Source organism: Nyctereutes procyonoides, unplaced genomic scaffold (assembly GCF_905146905.1).
Source record: "Nyctereutes procyonoides isolate TBG_1078 unplaced genomic scaffold, NYPRO_anot_genome, whole genome shotgun sequence".
Classification (NCBI taxonomy): domain Eukaryota; kingdom Metazoa; phylum Chordata; class Mammalia; order Carnivora; family Canidae; genus Nyctereutes; species Nyctereutes procyonoides.
In genome coordinates this window covers 3,405,581-3,424,213 of record NW_026575043.1, presented here as the reverse complement: position 1 = coordinate 3,424,213, position 18,633 = coordinate 3,405,581, and the positions used below count along the sequence as shown (strand labels likewise).

Below are 18,633 nucleotides of genomic sequence, written 5' to 3'. Positions count from 1 at the left end.
GCTGCGAACCTGCGACCTCGCCCCCGCCCAGGACGCCCCTCACCCGGGCTGCAAGCGGAATCGGTAGCAAAACAAGAACGCACGGAAGGTGCACGTACCTAGAGACGAAGGCTCCTTGGCATGATAAGGGGACACTTGGGCTGTCCGGCGAGTACAAGCCTCCTGCCCAGGCTGTTTCCCGGCAGCCCGCACCCCGGCGATGCAGACAGCCGAGCTCGGGGGGAGGGGACAAAGGCCGCGGGGCGCAGCAGGGTCCCCGCGCAGACCCCGGCCGCCCTCCCGAGTTGGCTCGCGGCAGCTGTGGCGGGGGCGGGGGCAGCGGCAGGGCCGGCGGGGCCGAGGGGAGCGCGCAGGCGGGGGGCGGGGGGCGGGGGGCGGGGGGCGCGGCCGCGGGCCGGGCGGCGGCGCGGGAGCGGGAGGGGGCTGCGGAGGCAGCTGCTTGACAGTCCCTTCGGCCCAAGTCCCGAGGCTGCGCCGTGCGCTCGGCCTCCAGCTGACCGCGGGCGCGCCCGGACCCCCGGCCCCAGGCGCCGCGGCAGCTTCCGAGTTACCCGCGGAATCCGCGCTGGGGGTAGAGTGCCCTGGAGGGAGAGGCCAGGGGAGTCCACCACGACGGGGGATTCGGAAGGGAGGCTCTGCCTTGGAGACCTTGCGCGGGCGGGCGGGGGCGGCGGCGGTGTGTGCGCGCGTGTGTGTGTGTGTGTGTGAGTGAGTGTGTGTGCGCGCGCGCGTGTAGTTGGGGAGGGGGTGAAATTCGTTGTTCAAGGCAAGAGTTGTGCTGGAAAGCACCCCTGGGACATCTGCTCTGTGCGGGCACTCCACTAGAGCCCGTGCGGGTGGACAGATCTTGGAATGATAGGGAGAGACAGTTGGGGTGTGTGTGTGTGTGTGTGTGTGTGTGTGTGTGTGTGTGTGTGTGGTTTTTTGGTTTGGTTTTGGTTTGGTTTTGGTGGATTTGAGCTATACATAAAGCTTTTCTTTGGGAAAGTGTGGTCTGTCTGACAACACATCCCATCAAGGGTCCTTTGGAGTGGACACTGTATGAGCCTGGGAATCCTTAAGGACCCGGGGAAAAGGTCTCTGTCACTTGCTTAGACAGAGAATGTCTGTCTCCTCTGCTTGGGTTTCCTAATCTATAAAGCCACCAAACTGAATAAATTGTGTATTTAGGATATGTTAAATAAAATGGTACTGTGAATATATCTTCCCACCCTCCACAATGACCCAGCTTGGGATTCTGTAACTGTGTGAGTGGACTGGTAAGAATTGATGAACTTGGACAACGACCCAAAGGGAACATTACAGGAGGCTGTGTCAACATGGGAACACCTGTATCCACTTGTGGCAGGGGACGGTCAGCATCCTCAGCCCCTGAATATGAACAGCTAAAAACATAGCCTTAACAACTAGTCAGTCACAACCCACCTAAGGATACAACAGGAGCAGAGTGTGCTTTATGTGTTAGAAAGACCTCCCAGAGCAAGCCCCGGTCTCTGCTTGAGACCAGGAAGGGCAGCATGAGTGAGTGCCCTAACAGTCTGAGCCTCTGGTTTTTCAAGACAGCACCTCTCTTTGTCCTCCTTTTAATTTACAAAATTGTTTCTCAGTCTTCCCATGCAAGCATGCCTTTCAGAGGAGAAAATGTGTCAACCATATGATAGGAACATTCCAGGCTGCATGGCCAGTTATTCTTCATATGTTTTCAGTATTGGTATTCTTGTCAATTCGTCAGTCCCTGGTGAGGTTGGTTCGCTTGAGCCAGGCCCTGCTATGCTGAACACTACAGTTCATGGGCTGTCTTCTTATAACCTTGGTTTTGGAGCAGATACTTCATGAGCATGGGATCATTTATTCCTGAGTATAATTCTGCAGTAGGCGTTATTACTCCCATAATGGATGGGAAAACTGAGATTCAAGAGTGACAATGTAACTTGTCCATGGTGTTGTTTTGAACAGCTACATTTGTGACCATTTGCTACACAGGAATAGATAACCAATACAGAAAGATTCCTCTTTTAGACTATAAATACATTGTGGTCACCCTCCTGCTTAAAACCCTGCATTCCCCATTTATTGGAGAATAAATCCAAACTTCATTTTAATGCTCCAAAGCCCTTCTGGCCTCTTGAGGACCCACTTCCTCCTCTTTTTTTTTTTTTAATTTTTATTTATTTATGATAGTCACACACACACACACACACAGAGAGAGAGAGAGAGAGAGAGAGAGAGAGGCAGAGACATAGGCAGAGGGAGAAGCAGGCTCCATGCACCGGGAGCCCGACGTGGGATTCGATCCTGGGTCTCCAGGATCAGGCCCTGGGCTGAAGTTGGTGCTAAACCGCTGCACCACCCAGGGATCCCAGTCCTCCTCTTACTAAGTTCTGACCACGGGGGCTTCCTTTCAATTCTGTAAACATGCGAAGAGAGGTCTTCCTTGGCCATCCTCACCATTGAGTATACCCTCCCCAAAAGTTATTCTTTTTCAAAACCCTATGTCTTTTAGAGCACTAATTGTAAATTGTAATGGTCTTTTTTTTTTTTTTTTTTTTTTTGCCTTTTTTGCTTGTTTCTTGTCTCTCTTTCCCTGGACCATGAGATCAGACAGGCAGAGACCATTTCTGTCTTTAGATACTGTATCCCCAGCACAGGGCAAGGGGTAAGTATCTACCTACTGAGTGAAAGATGAATGAATCCCTCTGTGGTTCTAGAGCATTCCTTCTTACTTGATCCTTTTCTTCCCTTGTCAACCCCACCCCCAGCCATTATCCATCTGCATCGCCTTTGCCCATTTCCCAATATGGGAAATTCATCAAGACCCAGTTTAAATACTCTAGGCTATTATCTGTTTTTCCCAGACCCCTTGCCCTGCTCTCTCACCTCAGAACCGTTAGAACATCTTAAATCTGTTTACCTTACTCTGGAGAAGGAGACCTGGAGAGAAGCACAGATATGCAGTAGAAATTTTGGAAGAAAGGGGTAAAGAGCTACCGCAGATTAGCATCAGTGCAAGGAGGGCCATGTAGAAAAATCCTGGAGGGAGAAGCAGGGCCTAATAATCACCCTGGAGGATGGTAGACTTTCCATTTCCTACTGTATTAGCCTCCAGGGACTGCTCTAAAGAATACCACAGACTGGGTAGCCTACGGAACAGACACTTATTTTCTCACAGTGCTGGAAATCCAGGAACAACATTCTGGCTGCCTTTGTTTCTGGTGAGGGCTCTCTTTCCAGCTTGGCTTGCCAGTGGCCTTCTTGATACATCCTCACCCAGTGTTTCCCAGTGCACGTGCATAAGGAGAGGGAGTGAGCTCTCTGGTGGCAGCTCTCTTACAAGGACACTAATCCTAGGGCCTCCGGGCCCCACCCTCATGACCTCATTTAACCTTAATTGCTTCCCTACTCCAAATATAGCTGGACTGGGAGTGAGGGCTCTAACATATGAATTTGCAGAAATGCAAACATTTGTTTGCATCCCCAGCACCCACCTTCCCAATTCCACTGCCTTCTGGATGAGGAACGGGATCTGCTGTAGACCTCATCTGAATTTTATGGGAGGGAGGGTGGAGGATTTCATAAGGATCATAGATGATGCCTGGTGCTTTGCTTTACAGACACTGTCTCACCTAAGTCTACTACAATCCCTCTTTTCTTTTCTTCAAAGATTTTTATTTATTTGCAGAGATAGTGTGCAGGAGTAGAAGAAGGGGCAGAGGGAAAAGTAGACACCTCACTGAGCAGAGAGCCTGTTGCAGGACTTGATCCCAGGACCCTGAGATCATGACCTGAGCCAAAGGCAGATGCTTAGCCAACTGAACCACCCAGATGCTCTACAATCCCTCTTTCGATTACTGTCCCCACTGGAAAGATATGAAAACTGATGCTGTCATAGGTTGACAACGTAACGTGTTCATGATCACCAAGATGAAGCTGTTACTCAAAGTCAGAGATGATAAACATTTAAGGCTCTGTTTGCTATAGTACATTCCATTTCCTGGCCTCAGTTTCCCCCATTGGGTTTGGGATATCTTGCTGAGGCTTGGGTAGGAGTATGGGGGCAGGGGTGTGTGCACACAGTGCTGGAGGCCAGGGGACTGAGACAGGCAGGGAGTGGCTCCCAGGCTTCCTGTGAGCTTGCCTCAGTGTCTCAGCCTCAGGATTAAGCTCTAAACAGGAATGAGGTGGCAATGGTAAGTCAGCCAATCCTCCTTGAGCTTTTCCCTCAGGAAAGGAGCATGTAGGGGATACAAGGTGAATACCTAGCAGGGGCTCATTTCCCTCCCTGAACTGGAAGCACCTGGCACAAGGATCCATCCAGAGTGACTTTCTAGACCTTGCCAGTCTCAATAGATACCCTGCCCTGAGATCAGGTCCATGTACGAGCGAGGGATGGGGCAACACGGACCCTCACAACCAGGACACAATCCTTAGCAGCATGTCTAGTCCCAATCCCAGAGCCCAGGGTTACACAACCAGAGTCAGCACTAGAACCAAGATCTCCAGGTGCTTAATCCAGAGGACTTCACACTGCCCCTCAAATTACTGCCCCTGCTGTTGTCACCCAAGTCTCCATCCTTGAGTGATTATTTCCCCCCGTCACCTCGCTCTCTGTTATAATACCATGTCCTTCTTTCGAGGTCCCTACTATTGCCTAACCAGGATTCTTCTTTCTCAAAACTTCCCTGGTCCAGGCATATGGAGACACCTTGGCTGAGCCCTTGTAACCTCATGCAGGGAAACAATGAGGCCCAGAGCCTGTCAGGCATGGGGCAGAGTGTGAGGTGGTAGGGGATGCAGAAGGTGCAGGTATTAGAGACAACTCTGCTGGTTGTGAGACTTTATGTCTCCGAGTGGGAAGACATGGTTCTCCCAAAGGAGAGAGAGTTTAATACAAGTCCCCCTGACCCTCCTCCCCAGATTCCAGTCTTAGTTGAAAACACTCCAAGGTAGCGATGTTATTACAACCAAGGGCAGGAGACACAGAGGAAAACATGAAAGTCACGTAACTCATCTCACAGAGCCTGGCATGAGGACAGCCGTACATGACTGAGGTGGGTTTTAAGAAAGAGGAAGTACTATGGGTGCTGTGGGAACTGTGATTATTTCTGGTTCCATATAACAGGGTGTTTGAACCTCAGCAGCACTGAAGATGCTCTCTTTCAGTAACAGAATTTTATCCGGCTTTTCTTGCATGGGGATTTGTTTAAGTCTGTTTGGGGTTGGCATTGGCCAAGTCAGCCCGCTTGTTCTTTCTGCCACCAATTGATCCTAGTAAATATGCAGTTCCTTAGTGGCAAGCAGAAGAGCATCCAAAATGCAACCCATTTATTTTTCTGATTTAGATTTCTTCCATTTAAAGATTTAAATATTTAATACAGACCTTGGAACGTGCCTGAAGACCCACTGCTGTCACAAAGCAGAACTGATGGAAGGTCTCAGATTTGGTTAGATCTAGGGACCCCTATTCATTTATATTTCTATATATTCCTTCTGCCCATGATGCTAGCACATTCTGGCTTCTCCTCTTGGTCTAGTGGACTAGTCCTAGGGGTAGCCAGATACAACTGAGATCTAATCTCTTTTCCTAACTATGATGCTTAATATCCATATGGATACCAGATCTAACATCCTGATTTTGAAATTCCTTCTGTACTCTTATGACCTTCCTCTATAGGCATTCGGCCACCCAAGTGCACGGCCAGACCATGGCTTGGAATGCGGCCAGCTCTAAGATTCTTGAACCCTTTCCTTGTACTGTAACTCTTTATCCTCCACCTTGCTTACATCTGCTGAATTCTTCCCTTTGCTGCTCTGACCAATCTTTCTCTATTTCTTCTTATTTTTAATTTTCTGACTTATGAAGCACAAGAGAATCACTCAGAGAAGGAGTTTACAATGCAGACCTTTTTTTTTTTTTTTTTTAAGATTTTGTTTATTTATTCATGGGAGACACACAGAGAGAGGCAGAGACATAGGCAGAGGGACCCTGATGTGGGACTCGATCCCAGGACAGGATCATGGCCTGAGCCAAAGGCTCAGGACACTGAGCCACCCAGGTGTCCCTAAAATGCAGATCTTGAGTCACCTTTTCTGCCACTCTAAGTCAGTCATTTTAACAAGCACGCTGACAGTTCTGGCACATTTGTCTCAGAAGGTACTTTGGGAAACGCTGGTCTAGATATCATGCAAAGAGGTGCCCAGCCCACTTGGCACTCCAATGCTGCTCCGTAAGCCTTTTCAGCACACCCCAGCACCCTGCACTTCTGGCTCTAGGTTTAGCTCTTCTAGCTACACTCAGTGTCCAAGGAACAGCCCTGCACACAGTCTCTGATTTGCAGACACTTGGGTTCTATTTTGGTTCTGCCAATAGAAAACTCAGGGCAAATCTCTACCTTTGAAATCTGTGTCCTCACCTGTCAAATGAAGGGTTTGGACAACTTGATTGCCAAGCATCCTTTGACTCTGACATTTGACAATTCCTGCCTCCACCGTTTTGTTCAGGCCATTATCACTGCCTGGAAATTCTCTGCTGAGAATTGCCCTTTGCTTTTTCTCTGACCTCTGATGTTGGTCTCTAGAAACCCTGCACAGCCAATGAAGCTCTGGTCAAACACTAACTCTTTCATGATGCCTTCCTTGGCCTGCCATGCTCTCCCTGCACTCTCCTATAACTGCCATGTCCCCCTAAGTACAGACCCAGTCCCATAATTTCCTTCTGTCACAGATACTTGGTATACTTCTCCTCATTAGTGTATATGTTCCTTGATATCAGAAACTATGCTTAGTGCCACTGACAGTAATGGAAGTTTTATATTAAAGAGTGTAGAGGATAGTCTGCAAATATTGGCTAAATGAGGAATGAGAGCATATCACGTGCCCTGCTGGCTTCTGCCATCTTTTCCTCTGGAAAAAGAGCATAACATGCCTGCATTGATTGACATCAGAGCTGTATGTACAGAAGTATGTTTCAACTTGACAGATGACAGCTGGGTCCTGCTTACTGCTTACTGAGCTGCTGAGAGCAAGACCTCATTTTCCTTTGCCTGTGCCTGGTGCTGATGATAAGGTTCTCAAGGGAGTAGACATCTCAGGCTGTGGCTTCCTCACCATTGTCACACTATCTGCTTGCACAATGGGAAATGTGTTTGGCCAACACACTTAGCATTTTAGCGTGTCCCAGGAATGAATGTCTCAGGGATGCTGAAATCAGGCCTATCTACTTGAACATATGATCCCCGTCCTAAACCCCACCTCCACCCCCACTTCCAGTTTCTACACTGAGGGACCTGGAAGGCTACATGGGTAAAAGATAGTCCGCAAGAGGTTCAAAGCTGGCAGGAAACAAAATATGCCTAAAACGCTGCCAACAATCCCCATCTATTCAGAAACTTGAGATTGGATTGCTCATACATTATTATTACACTACAGGGAGAGGTCATTTTCTGTAATATCGTTTGGAGCAGCAGTTCCCAATTTTTTGGTCTCAAGACCTCTGACACAATAACATAATCTAGACTAGCTATTTGATTTTTCATGTAACAGGTACATGTGAGATATATATATGTATATATATATGCACATATATATACATATATATATCTCACATAATCTAGACTGAACTCCTTTATACTTAAAAAAATTATTAAGGACCTTTGGGATTATACACCCAGACACCCCCTTTTGGAACTGATAAAAGAGTGTTGGGAAGCCTCTGAAGTCCTTAGGCCACATGCTGGGAAGCTCTGACCTGCCCTGACAAACAAACCGGCAGAATGTTAACTTTGCAAATCCCTATAGCTTATGAACCTTTAAGACTGAAGGTAAACGGTATAAGTTTAATTCACAAAATATTATTGCACAAAGATGCTAAAATAACTATAGATTTTAAAATGACCATAGGGACGCCAGGGTGGCTCAGTGGTTGAACACCTGTCTTCAGCTCAGGTGAAGGGATCAGAGTCCTGGGATCATCTCCCATAACCCCCACCCCCACCCCCCCACCCCGCCCTCCCGGGAGCCTACTTCTCCCTCTGCCTGTGTTTCTTATGAACAAATAAATAAAATCTTTAAAAAAATTAAAATACAATAATAAATGATTGTAGAAGTAACTGGAAACAGGATATATGTGTAAATACAATGCTTGGTACTTGATAGGTTATAAATTGACTTTGGCTTTATAGTAAATCCATTCCCTTTCCCTCATCAACAGCAGACACATGAAAGAAGAGATTTGTCTGTAGGAATCTCCAAGGTGATTTATTTAAACTGTGTCCCCAGGCCTGATGCAGTCCCTGGCTAGCAGGCTAGCCTGCATGACCCCTCCTGTCCATCCTCCAGCTTCCTGTCTCTGCCCTCTGCCCCTGGGGCTACCCTGCCCTGTGATGCCTGGTGGGGTTTTGCCAGTGGGAGCCCCAGCAGAGCACAGGTAAAAGGGAAGGGAATGAGTCGAGGATATCCATTCCTTGGGTCTGCCCTGGGAGGTCATGCTGGGCTGGCTACGTCCCCTTTTAAAAGATAACAGCTTCCCTGTGGTAGCCCTCTGTGCCTCCATCCTGTCGGTTCTAACAACCTCTTTCTCTTCCATCTTCTGGACCCCAGAGTGACCCCACAGAGCCAGGCCCTCTGGCTCTCCTATACTCCACCTACACCTTTGTAAGCCATCTCTTTGTACAGAAATCTCCCTTGAATTATTCTATGTGGAGGGAGTCATCAGTTTCCTGATAATACTTGATCAATACACATTAATAGCTACCCATTGATTATTGAAAAAATGCAAAATCTGCTTCTCTTCAGTCATTCATATTTAAAACTCTTCTTTAGGTAACTCTTCACTGTTTTTGTTTTTTTCTCTCTCTCTTTTAAAAGATTTTATTTATTTATTTTAGAGAGAGAGCGAGCAGGGAGGAGCAGAGGGAGAGGGAGAGAATCCCCAGCAGACTGCCACTGAGTGCAGAGCCTGATGTGACACTCAAACTCATGACCCTGAGATCAGGGCCCCGAGCCAAAACCAAAAGTTGGAAGCTTAACCAGCTGAACCCCCCAGATGCTCCTGCTTCTCTTTCTATTTTAGACCAGGGCCATTGTTGTGCACAATCCAGCTCTATCCCTTTCCTTCTTACTGTCCTCCTGATTACACCAACTGTCTTCCCAAACATCAGTCCCTGCCTAATTCAAAAGATCGAGACTATTAAATTCAGGAGGTGACTTTAGAAGGTATCCCAGGCCCAGAAGCCACATTACTGAACACTTTGTGGCTGGTTGTGAAGCCTCACCATCTTCATGGATGTTATGTTGGAGTCCAATTCAGTCTGAAACAGGAGTCTGTGAGGTGAAGTGATCTGTCTACTAATCAAGTGAGGCTAGAAGTGAGAGCGAGCTGCAGAGCTCAGTGACAGCTCCATGCACAGGAGGATACCCTGAAACTGGGCGTGGGCTCCTGGGGCTGAGCCCTTCCTTGTGTAGCTGCTGGGGTCCCACTCTGGTGTGGGGACCAGCTGCAGGGCGGGCAGGCTCATGCCCCCTCCCCGAGGCCTGGAAACCACGAGCTACCCTGCTAGTTTCAGGGTCTGGGCCTTTCTTCCTAAATCCCCACTTCACAGCCTCCACCCCCAACTCCACAGACATTTTATGCAAAATTGGTACACTGGAGACAACATCCCTCTTGCTCCCCACTCCCCACCCCTTTTGCTTGGCAGAGGAGACAGTGGAAATCTGACTCCCCAGGCACAGCTTGCTCAACCCACAAAGCCTTCTTTGGTAGTGTGGCACCAGGCCTAGCCCCATTTCCCGACGTTCCCTCTCTGCTCTCACTTAGTCCATGAGAGGACTCTGGCAGCTTTGGGCGGGAGCTGTGACAACGGGACAGGACGCTGTCACCCTCCATAATTAGCCAGGCAGCGAGGCTGTTGTAATATCCCTGGTTGACGGTGCTCTTGAACCTAATAAATTATTCACGCCACCGAAGTGTAATTGGCTGTCACATTCGAAATAGGTCATTCACACTCGGGCTGCTGGAGGTGAAGACTTCACAGCAACGGTAGCAAATCCACGTGCTTTGGTTTAAGCAAATCTCCAGAGAAAGTGGCTGCTCCAAGCAATCCCCCATTAAATAGCTTTCATCGGATCCTGGTTATGTTTTCATTAGCAGCAGCAGGCCAAGGCTGGAACAGCTGTCTGCTGGCAGGCTTCCATGTGGGGGGTGGGGGTGGGGGGATGGAAGGCTTTGTTCAGCCTCTTCCATCACTGACCCTTCCTCTATGAGTCTCAAAGGGCTCCCTGAGGAAGAAAAATGTGAACATCTGCTCTCATTTGTTCTTTGCACCCAAGACAGTGGCCAAGTCAGTATGAGGATGGAACCACTGGGCACCGGCAGGTTTTAGAAGCGTGAGTGTACACAGGCTTCTCTGAGAAGTGCTTCTCAGCCCTGGGCACCACGTTCAAAGAGGAATTCAAGGTCAACAGCTGTGGCCACGTGCCCCTGCGTTTCACATCCTAATCCACAGACGTTCGGCTACCTCTTCACTGCTCAGAATACACTTGCCCTCTTGTCGGCAAAGATGTATTATTCAACTCAAGTGCCTGCTGGAATACAAATATTTGACTGGCTATTTTAGTGTTTGGAGAGTTACGTGTTAATATGTTCTTTTAATGGGTTTTGAGGATACCCAAGATTATCTTACAGGAGGAAGAGCAGTTTTCCCCAGGATTAGAATAAAGAAAAGTGGTTGAAGACATAGCTTGAGGGATTTGTGTTAAAATAAAAGTGAATGAGCTGATTGCTAGCTCTTGATGTTAAATGGATGTGGAACAGAAAAGCTGATAAATCTACTTGGGGAAGGGAAAGATGGGAAGCAGTTTAGCAAGTGGACTGACCCCTTGCCTGCCTTCTGTTAGGAAGATAAATCGAAAACCTCTGTAGGTCTCTTCCAGTGGAGATTCTATGAGTGTACAGCCTTGGAGCCAAAGGGCAAGAAATGCAAGAATTTTCACTCGGTGAGCATAGCACCCAATGCAGGAGGCCACGTGAAGATGGAGAGCCATGGATGCTCTTCCACGACTATCAGATTTATCACAATGGTTCTGCCAAAGATACCAAGCTCTCTTCTTCAAATGGGCACCTACAAGAAGCCTGCCCTGCTCATCCAGTCCTTCCCCTCTGCTCTTTCTCTTAATCTCCCTTTAGTGTTCATAAACACTAGGGAACAGCCCACATAAGTCATACAGCCCAGTCTCCATCAGCTAGTGATGAATCTATGAGCAATTTTCACTTGTGTACATGCTGCTCGATCATCAACCGTGCCACAGATGTTTCCTAAGTGCCCACTGTTGTGCGTGCTTGGAGTGGGACTCCATGAAGTCAGCCACTGTGTATATCTAGACTGTAAACAGAACTGTCCCAAACTGGACTCCTGATTACCCGTCATGGCCATACTCGGCCCCACCTCCAAGCCCTCTCCTCCAGTAACCCTCCACATCTCAGAAAAGAACCACATCATCCTTCCAGATGCTTAGGCCAAAGCCTTGGAGTTATCCTTGGCAACTCCTCCCTACCCTTACTTCCGGAATTACTCAGTGTCAGGCCTAGGAAGGGCCTCAACAGCTCTCTCCTGGAATATGGCAAGTTCCCCAAGTGGCCTCCTGGCCTTTGTGCTCCACACCCTCATCTTCACTTTCAAGACAACAGTCAGAAGGATCCTTTAGAAAGGCAAATCAGATTATGTCACTGTGCTCCACATCTACCAGGGTCTTCCCATCTCCCATAGAGCAGAAACTCAAATCTTTCCAATGGCCTGTAAGGCTTTATAAGAGCTGGACCTCCCCCGAAACCTCTCAGATCTCATCTCCCCCTGCTCTCTGTTTGCACACACTGTGCTACAGCCACACGGGCCTCTGGCTCTTCCTGGAACATTCTTCCCCAGGAGTCCAGGTCAGATCTACAGTTTCACCAAGCATTTGGGTATTTATCAGCAAAGCCTTCCCTGGCCATTGTGCCCTATCTTTCTCACCCTGCGCTTAAATTTTCTCCATAATTCTTCTTTCCATCTGACACATCTTATTCTTACTTTGTCTACTTTCTATACCCCTCCACTGCAATATAACTTCACAAGGGGAGGGGCTTTGTCATAGTCACTACTCATCCCATGGGCTGCATAGAACCAAAGCTAGCACATGGTAGACATTCATTAAGTATTCTTTTTCTTTTTTTTCTTAAGATTTTATTTATTTACTTGAGAGAGAGCAAGAGAGCAAGAGCAAAAGCAGGCAGAGGGAGAGGGAGAAGCAGGCTCCCCAATGAGTAGGGATCTCAATATAGTGCAGGGTTTGATCCCAGGACCCTGGGATCATGATCTGAGCTGGAGGTAGAAGCTTAACCGAGTGAGCCACCCAGGAGATCCCAATAAGTATTCTTTAAATGAATGATAAAGTAAATCCTATATCCCTAAATAGTTCATAAGCTTCTGAGGTGGCTGCCTCTTCTGATTATGCTACTCCTTTCTAGAGGAGCTGCAATAGGTGCTCATCTCAAAACATTTATGCAGAGATTCTAAAAACTGATTCCCAACCAGGCATAAATTGGTAAGAATTCCCATACCTTACTCTTACACATCCTGTTATGAAGAACAGGCTTTCTAAGACTATCAGAAACGCCCAGCCATGGTCAGCATGAGCTCCCTGGAGCCACTTCTTTCTCTCCTGGAAATTCAGTTCCCTACTGTTACATTTATGTGGTTCAAGAAAAAGCAAATCTTCTGCAGACTTTCAGCAATGGCCTGGTACTTCTTGTTTTGTGTTTGTTTGTTTGAGTGTATCTATTCCTAGCTCTTTTTTTTTAAAAACGTGAAGATATATGTATATGTCGTAAAATACACATACGATTTACCATCTTCATAATTCTTAAGTATATAGTTCAGTAGCATTAAATACATTCATGCTGTTCTGTCCCCAATCTCCAGAGCTTTTTCATCTTGCAAAACTGAAACTGTCTATCCTTAAACAACAGCTCCTATTTCCTCCTCTTCCCAACCCTCAGCAACCACCCTTCTGTTTTCTGTTTCCATAATCTGAGTACTTTAGATACTTCATATAGTATTTTAGATACTTCATACTTTTTATTTGTTTTTTGTAACTGGCTTCTTCCACTGAGTTTAATGACCACAGATTTCCCCCATGTTATAGCAAGTGTCAGAATTTCCTTCCTTTTTATGGCTGAATAATATTCCAATCATAGGTATGGACCACATTTTGCTTGCGCATTTAGCCATTGATGGGTTGCTTGCCTCTTTTGACTATTGTGAATAATGCTGCTATAAGCCTGGGTGTACAAATATCTCTTCAAGACCCTGATTTCAATTCTTTCGAGTATATACCCAGATGTGGAATTTCTGGATCATATGGCAGGGATATTTTTAACTTTTTGAGGAACTGTCATAATGTTTTCCATAGCAGCTGCATCATTTTACATTCTCACCAATCATGGACAATGTTTCTCTGACTCTTTTTAACAACAAGATATTTTCCCCTCCAGAAAGTTAAAACTACTCAAAGATTCCCAATAGAGCTAAACATTCCTCTGCTATTTCTAATGCTTGGCAACCAGGAGCCAAGTGACCCCCACTAAATGTGCATAAGTGTGTGCAGCAGTGCCTTTCATTCATTCCTGCATGCCTGTTTTGAAAAAGGCTTCCTTGCCCTTGAATTAACATGAGGCTAAGTGGACACACAGTAGCCTGCATTACAGACAAAGGGCAGTGGGAAAGAGCCAGCTCTGTTTTGGGCATGATCTAAGCTCTGCTAATCCCAAGTAATCTCATGCAAAAGTAATGTATTTCCATTTGTGGTTTCTTTAGATGATTCCCCCTAAAGCCCGGCACCATCACCCCATGGTGAATCGGGAGACTTGGGGTGATATGTGTGGAAGAGCCAAGAAGAGGACTGGAGTCATGCTCACACGTCAGTGGTTCCTTACCAGGAGTTTCCAAGGGCCTTGGACCTGGCACACATGTGAACCAAAATTGTCAATGGGAAGGAAAATCCCTTGAGGTAATGAAGAGGTGTAGGTGGAAAGGACTCCGGACACTCCCCTCCCCTTGTACTTTCTTTTACCTCCTTCATTGGTGGGCTGGGAGAACATGTCCCTAGTCTCACTGTGTCTCCCCACTAAGTGATGTTGTCTTCTCTCCTCCCCAACCCAGGGCACTCTGTCTTTGGTTTTGCTTGGACTGCAGTTTTTTCACCATCCTTCCAGTTGGTATTACAGAGCAGTGTCATATGGTGACATGTATTCTCTTAAAAAGAATATTTAAAACAACAATAAGGGGATAAATCTCCTCTTAAGTGGAGATTTAAAAATGATAAGACCCTCCCAGCAGATGTGAAACGGGGAAGAGCTGGAGACACAAAACTCTCAATGGCCTCAAGAGGCAAAATGATTTGGAGTTTGATAAAGTAGGCCAGCGGTCAGGAGACTTTTTCTATAAAAAGCCAGATAGCAAATATTTTAGGCTTTGTGAACCAAGAGGCAAAAACAAGGAAATTATATAAATACTTCCATATCATGAGAGAAAATAAAATTTCACATATTTTTATTGACAAAATTCAAAATATAATTGGGCACTCTCTCCTTTTTTGGTAATGCTGGCCTGCTTAGGAGAAGAATGGAATTCTTTTTCTTTGGGCTAACATTTTGCATAACTGAAGTCAAGGTTTACTTTTCTCCATCATTAAATCAATTGCAAATGTTCATCTGTAAAGACCATTCTTACCTTTCAGGCTGTGAACAAAAACAGGCAGTGGACTGAGATTGGCCCTGGGGCCATGGTTTGCCAACTCCTGACTAGGTCAAGAGGGGGCAGAGAGCCACTGACTCACTATATGCCATTCTCAGCAGTACCCAATAGGTTGTAAGGCATAGGCACCTGTCTTTTTGGAGTACCATCCATGTTAAGAGGAGACTCTAGGGTTTTTTCCATCCTCTGCTCTGTAGCTTGCGTTGTAAATAACCAGAGGTTATGTTGTCTTTTCTCAGACAGAGGGCAATGCTCCTGACCCACGATCAGCTGTGTCTCCAGGACTGGGGAGGATTTGGTTGATCCATTGCTAGTGAGCCCTGCTATAGCTGGTACAATTTCTGACCTACCGGACCAGTATTGTGCACTGGTCATAACTTTCATGGAGCTCCAACAAAATTTGTTGATTAGTTCATAGCAGGTTGATCCTATTAACTTGTTCTCTGCCCCATGCAGAAATATTATTAAGCAGCTGAGCTAATATTTGTCCTCATGTACATGCGTGTGCACATTAGTATATTTACAAACAAATATACACAAACAGATCACCACAATTTCATCCAGTAGGTTTTATCATCGAAAATATTTTAAACAACAATGGAAGTAAAAACCATCAAAATACTACGAGAGGGGATGTTTTTAGAAGCTTCATTTAAAATCTTAATTGTTATCCTAAAATACTGTAACTTGTATATGATTCAAATTTCAATGGGTGTTATCTTTAAATTAGAATTTTTTTGGGAATCCCTGGGTGGCGCAGCGGTTTGGCGCCTGCCTTTGGCCCAGGGCGCGATCCTGGAGACTCGGGATCGAGTCCCACGTCGGGCCCCCAGTGCATGGAGCCTGCTTCTCCCTCTGCCTGTGTCTCTGCCTCTCTCTCTCTCTCTGTGACTATCATAAATAAAAAAATAAAAAATTAAAAAAAAAGAATTTTTTTTTAAAGACTTTATTCACCTATTCATGAGAGACAGAGAGAGAGAGAAGCAGAGACACAGGCAGAGGGAGAAGCAGGCTCCATGCAGAAAGCCTGACGCGGGACTCGATCCCGGGTCTCCAGGATCATGCCCTGGGCCGAACGCAGGTGCTAAACTGTTGAGCCACCCAGGGATCCCATAAATTAGAAATGTTTTAACAAATATAGAAAGCCTAGACTTTCTCAGATTATTGAGATGGGGAGGCAGCAACTGTAGTATGTTTATTGCAAGTAAATATTTACCCAGGAAATAGGGACTGTAGGTCGTTAAAGATACTGATAGAGATATGATTCCTGACCTCCAGAATTCCAGACCAAGGCCAGGGGACTCTCTCCACAAGAAAAGTGCCCTGGCATGTATTACTGTTTAATACTCAGATAATTTTCAGAAGGAGGGATCCCTGGGTGGCGCAGCGGTTTAGGCCTGCCTTTGGCCCAGAGCGTGATCCTGGAGACCCGGGATCAAATCCCACGTCAGGCTCCCGGTGCATGGAGCCTGCTTCTCCCTCTGCCTGTGTCTCTGCCTCTCTCTCTTTCTCTCTGTGTGTGACTATCATAAAAAAAAAAAATTTCCTTAAAAAAAAAATTTTCAGAAGGAGACCAGATTGGCTAACAATAAAATATGGGTAGAGGGATCCCTGGGTGGCGCAGCGGTTTAGCGCCTGCCTTTGGCCCAGGGCGCGATCCTGGAGACCCGGGATCGAATCTCACGTCGGGCTCCCGGTGCATGGAGCCTGCTTCTCCCTCTGCCTGTGTCTCTGCCTCTCTCTCTCTCTCTTTCTCTCACTGTGTGCCTATCATAAATAAATAAAAATTAAAAAAAAAATAAAATAAAATATGGGTAGAAAATCACACACCTATTTTGTGCCAAATGATGGGGTTATTTTGAGCTCTCCTTTGGTCACATAGTGGAGATCAGATAGCAGCCAGGCTTGTTTATTCATGAGCCAGATGCACCTTTATATTCCCAGGAAAGCATTTGAAATGAGCAGTCTAAATAACTCTGCTCTCCTCAGCCTGTGTCTTTGTTGATCACAGGCCAAGAGTAGGAGAGAGGAATTATATAGACTTGGGAGACTGGGGCAGCTGAGAAAATCAGTTCCGTAATAACTGACATTTACATAATAGGCCCTTAATGGTTTTTCATTACCTCATACATTATCTCTTTAACTGCACAGCAATTTTTTCAGGAGGTGACCACCACCACCACCATGACTACCATCATCATCACCAAGATTACCACCATCATCACCAAGACCATGGCAACCACCACCATAACCACCATAATCATCACTACCACTATGACCACCATTATTATCATCATCACTGTTACCATGACCACTATCACCACCAGACGACACCATCATCATCACTATCACCATTGCCATCACCATCACCACCCCAAAATCATTATCACCATAATTATCATAACCCCCACCCCCACCCCCATGGAAGAAGGAAAATGAAGCTTCTGAAGGGTTAGGTAACTTTCCTAATATCAAGATACTAGTAAACTGAAATAGGTCTGTTTTGAGTCTGAATATTTTGCTCTTTCTTTCTTTTTTTTTTTTTAATTTATTTATGATAGGCACACAGTGAGAGAGAGAGAGGCAGAGACACAGGCAGAGGGAGAAGCAGGCTCCATGCACTGGGAGCCCGACATGGGATTCGATCCCGGGTCTCCAGGATCGCGCCCTGGGCCAAAGGCAGGCGCCAAACCGCTGCGCCACCCAGGGATCCCTATTTTGCTCTTTCTTATGCTACCTTTCCTCAGTTTGGAAGTCTGAATGGTAACTATCAAAGATTTAGAAACAATGGTGGCTCTAGAGTTTTTCTAAGGAAAGTATTATAGCAACATGGTCAGAAAAGGGGTTTGGCTCTCTGCTAGAAGATGTTTGCAAAGCAAGATATAACTTTATATACAGAGTGTAGATCATTTGAAATAGCTATGTTTTCTGAAAAAGCTTTTTTATCATGCTTTTTATTAAGATTTAAAATTCTAACTTATGTTTCAGTTTTTAGGGATACTAATGGAGATTAATTGGGGGCTGAAGCATGCCCCACCTCAAAGACATCCTTAGTACCCCTCAGTATGTAAACCAGAAGTTGAAGGAGAAGAGTTTGTTTTTCCAAATATTTCAGTCATATCATTAATCTGAAAGTAGGTAAAAGTGCCTTCCACCAATTATATCTGCATATTTGATTCTCTGACATACTTTTCTTCACATACCATTTAATCAGTTTGTTGTGCTGATATAAATAGGAAAAAAAATCCCACCGTGGAAAATATTTTCATATTTGCTCCTTCTCAGAATTTCCTAAATGGCAATTTATAGAAGAAAAAATTATATTTAACCCCTCAGCCAGCTGACTCCATTAGTGATCTGAAAGTCAAGGTACTTTCTTCCTGTTTCTTTGCTGGTTGCATCTTACTTTGAATGGATGGTTTCATATGAAGTCTGAAGCCAGGGGGAGGAGGGTCCAGCTGGTTTTCCCTGGTTGCTGTTTGGTATAATATAAATATTTAAATTTTTAACCCCTAGTGATCCAAAGACTAAGAAGGAAAACATTGCAATGAAAAAGACAGCACCATAATCTCATCACTTTTCAGAAGGCAACAATTTGTTCTTTCTTCTCTTTCTTTTACTTAAAAATTTTTCCTAGGGCTATGCCTCATTATACAGCTGAAGATGACATACCAGATCTTTTTCTCTGTTTGTCAGGTTATCTATTACTGACAATCTTTACAAAGTTGACACAGTGGTTTTTTTTCTCTCTCAAATTGTTTCCATCATTGATCTTTACAGGTCTGCCTGAAGCATTTATTTGTACAGCGAGGTAAAGCACAAAAAAGTGTAAGATGTGGAAAGTCCACAT

The 18,633-nt window shown here is 45.8% G+C and overlaps 1 protein-coding gene across 4 annotated transcripts in view; it reads right to left on the bottom strand.

Annotated features, from left to right (window-relative positions):
• Positions 1 to 18,633, bottom strand: part of RIPOR2 (RHO family interacting cell polarization regulator 2) — a 220,218-nt gene that overhangs the window by 90,856 nt on the left and 110,729 nt on the right. Inside the window, exon 1 of one of the 4 annotated variants that reach the window (XM_055323299.1) lies at positions 99 to 283. The exons of the other annotated variants lie outside the window; for them this stretch is intronic. The gene's annotated coding sequence lies outside the window, so the exon portion shown is untranslated. Of the gene's footprint in view, positions 1 to 98; positions 284 to 18,633 lie in introns of those variants that run through there. 4 annotated transcript variants of the gene reach the window in all.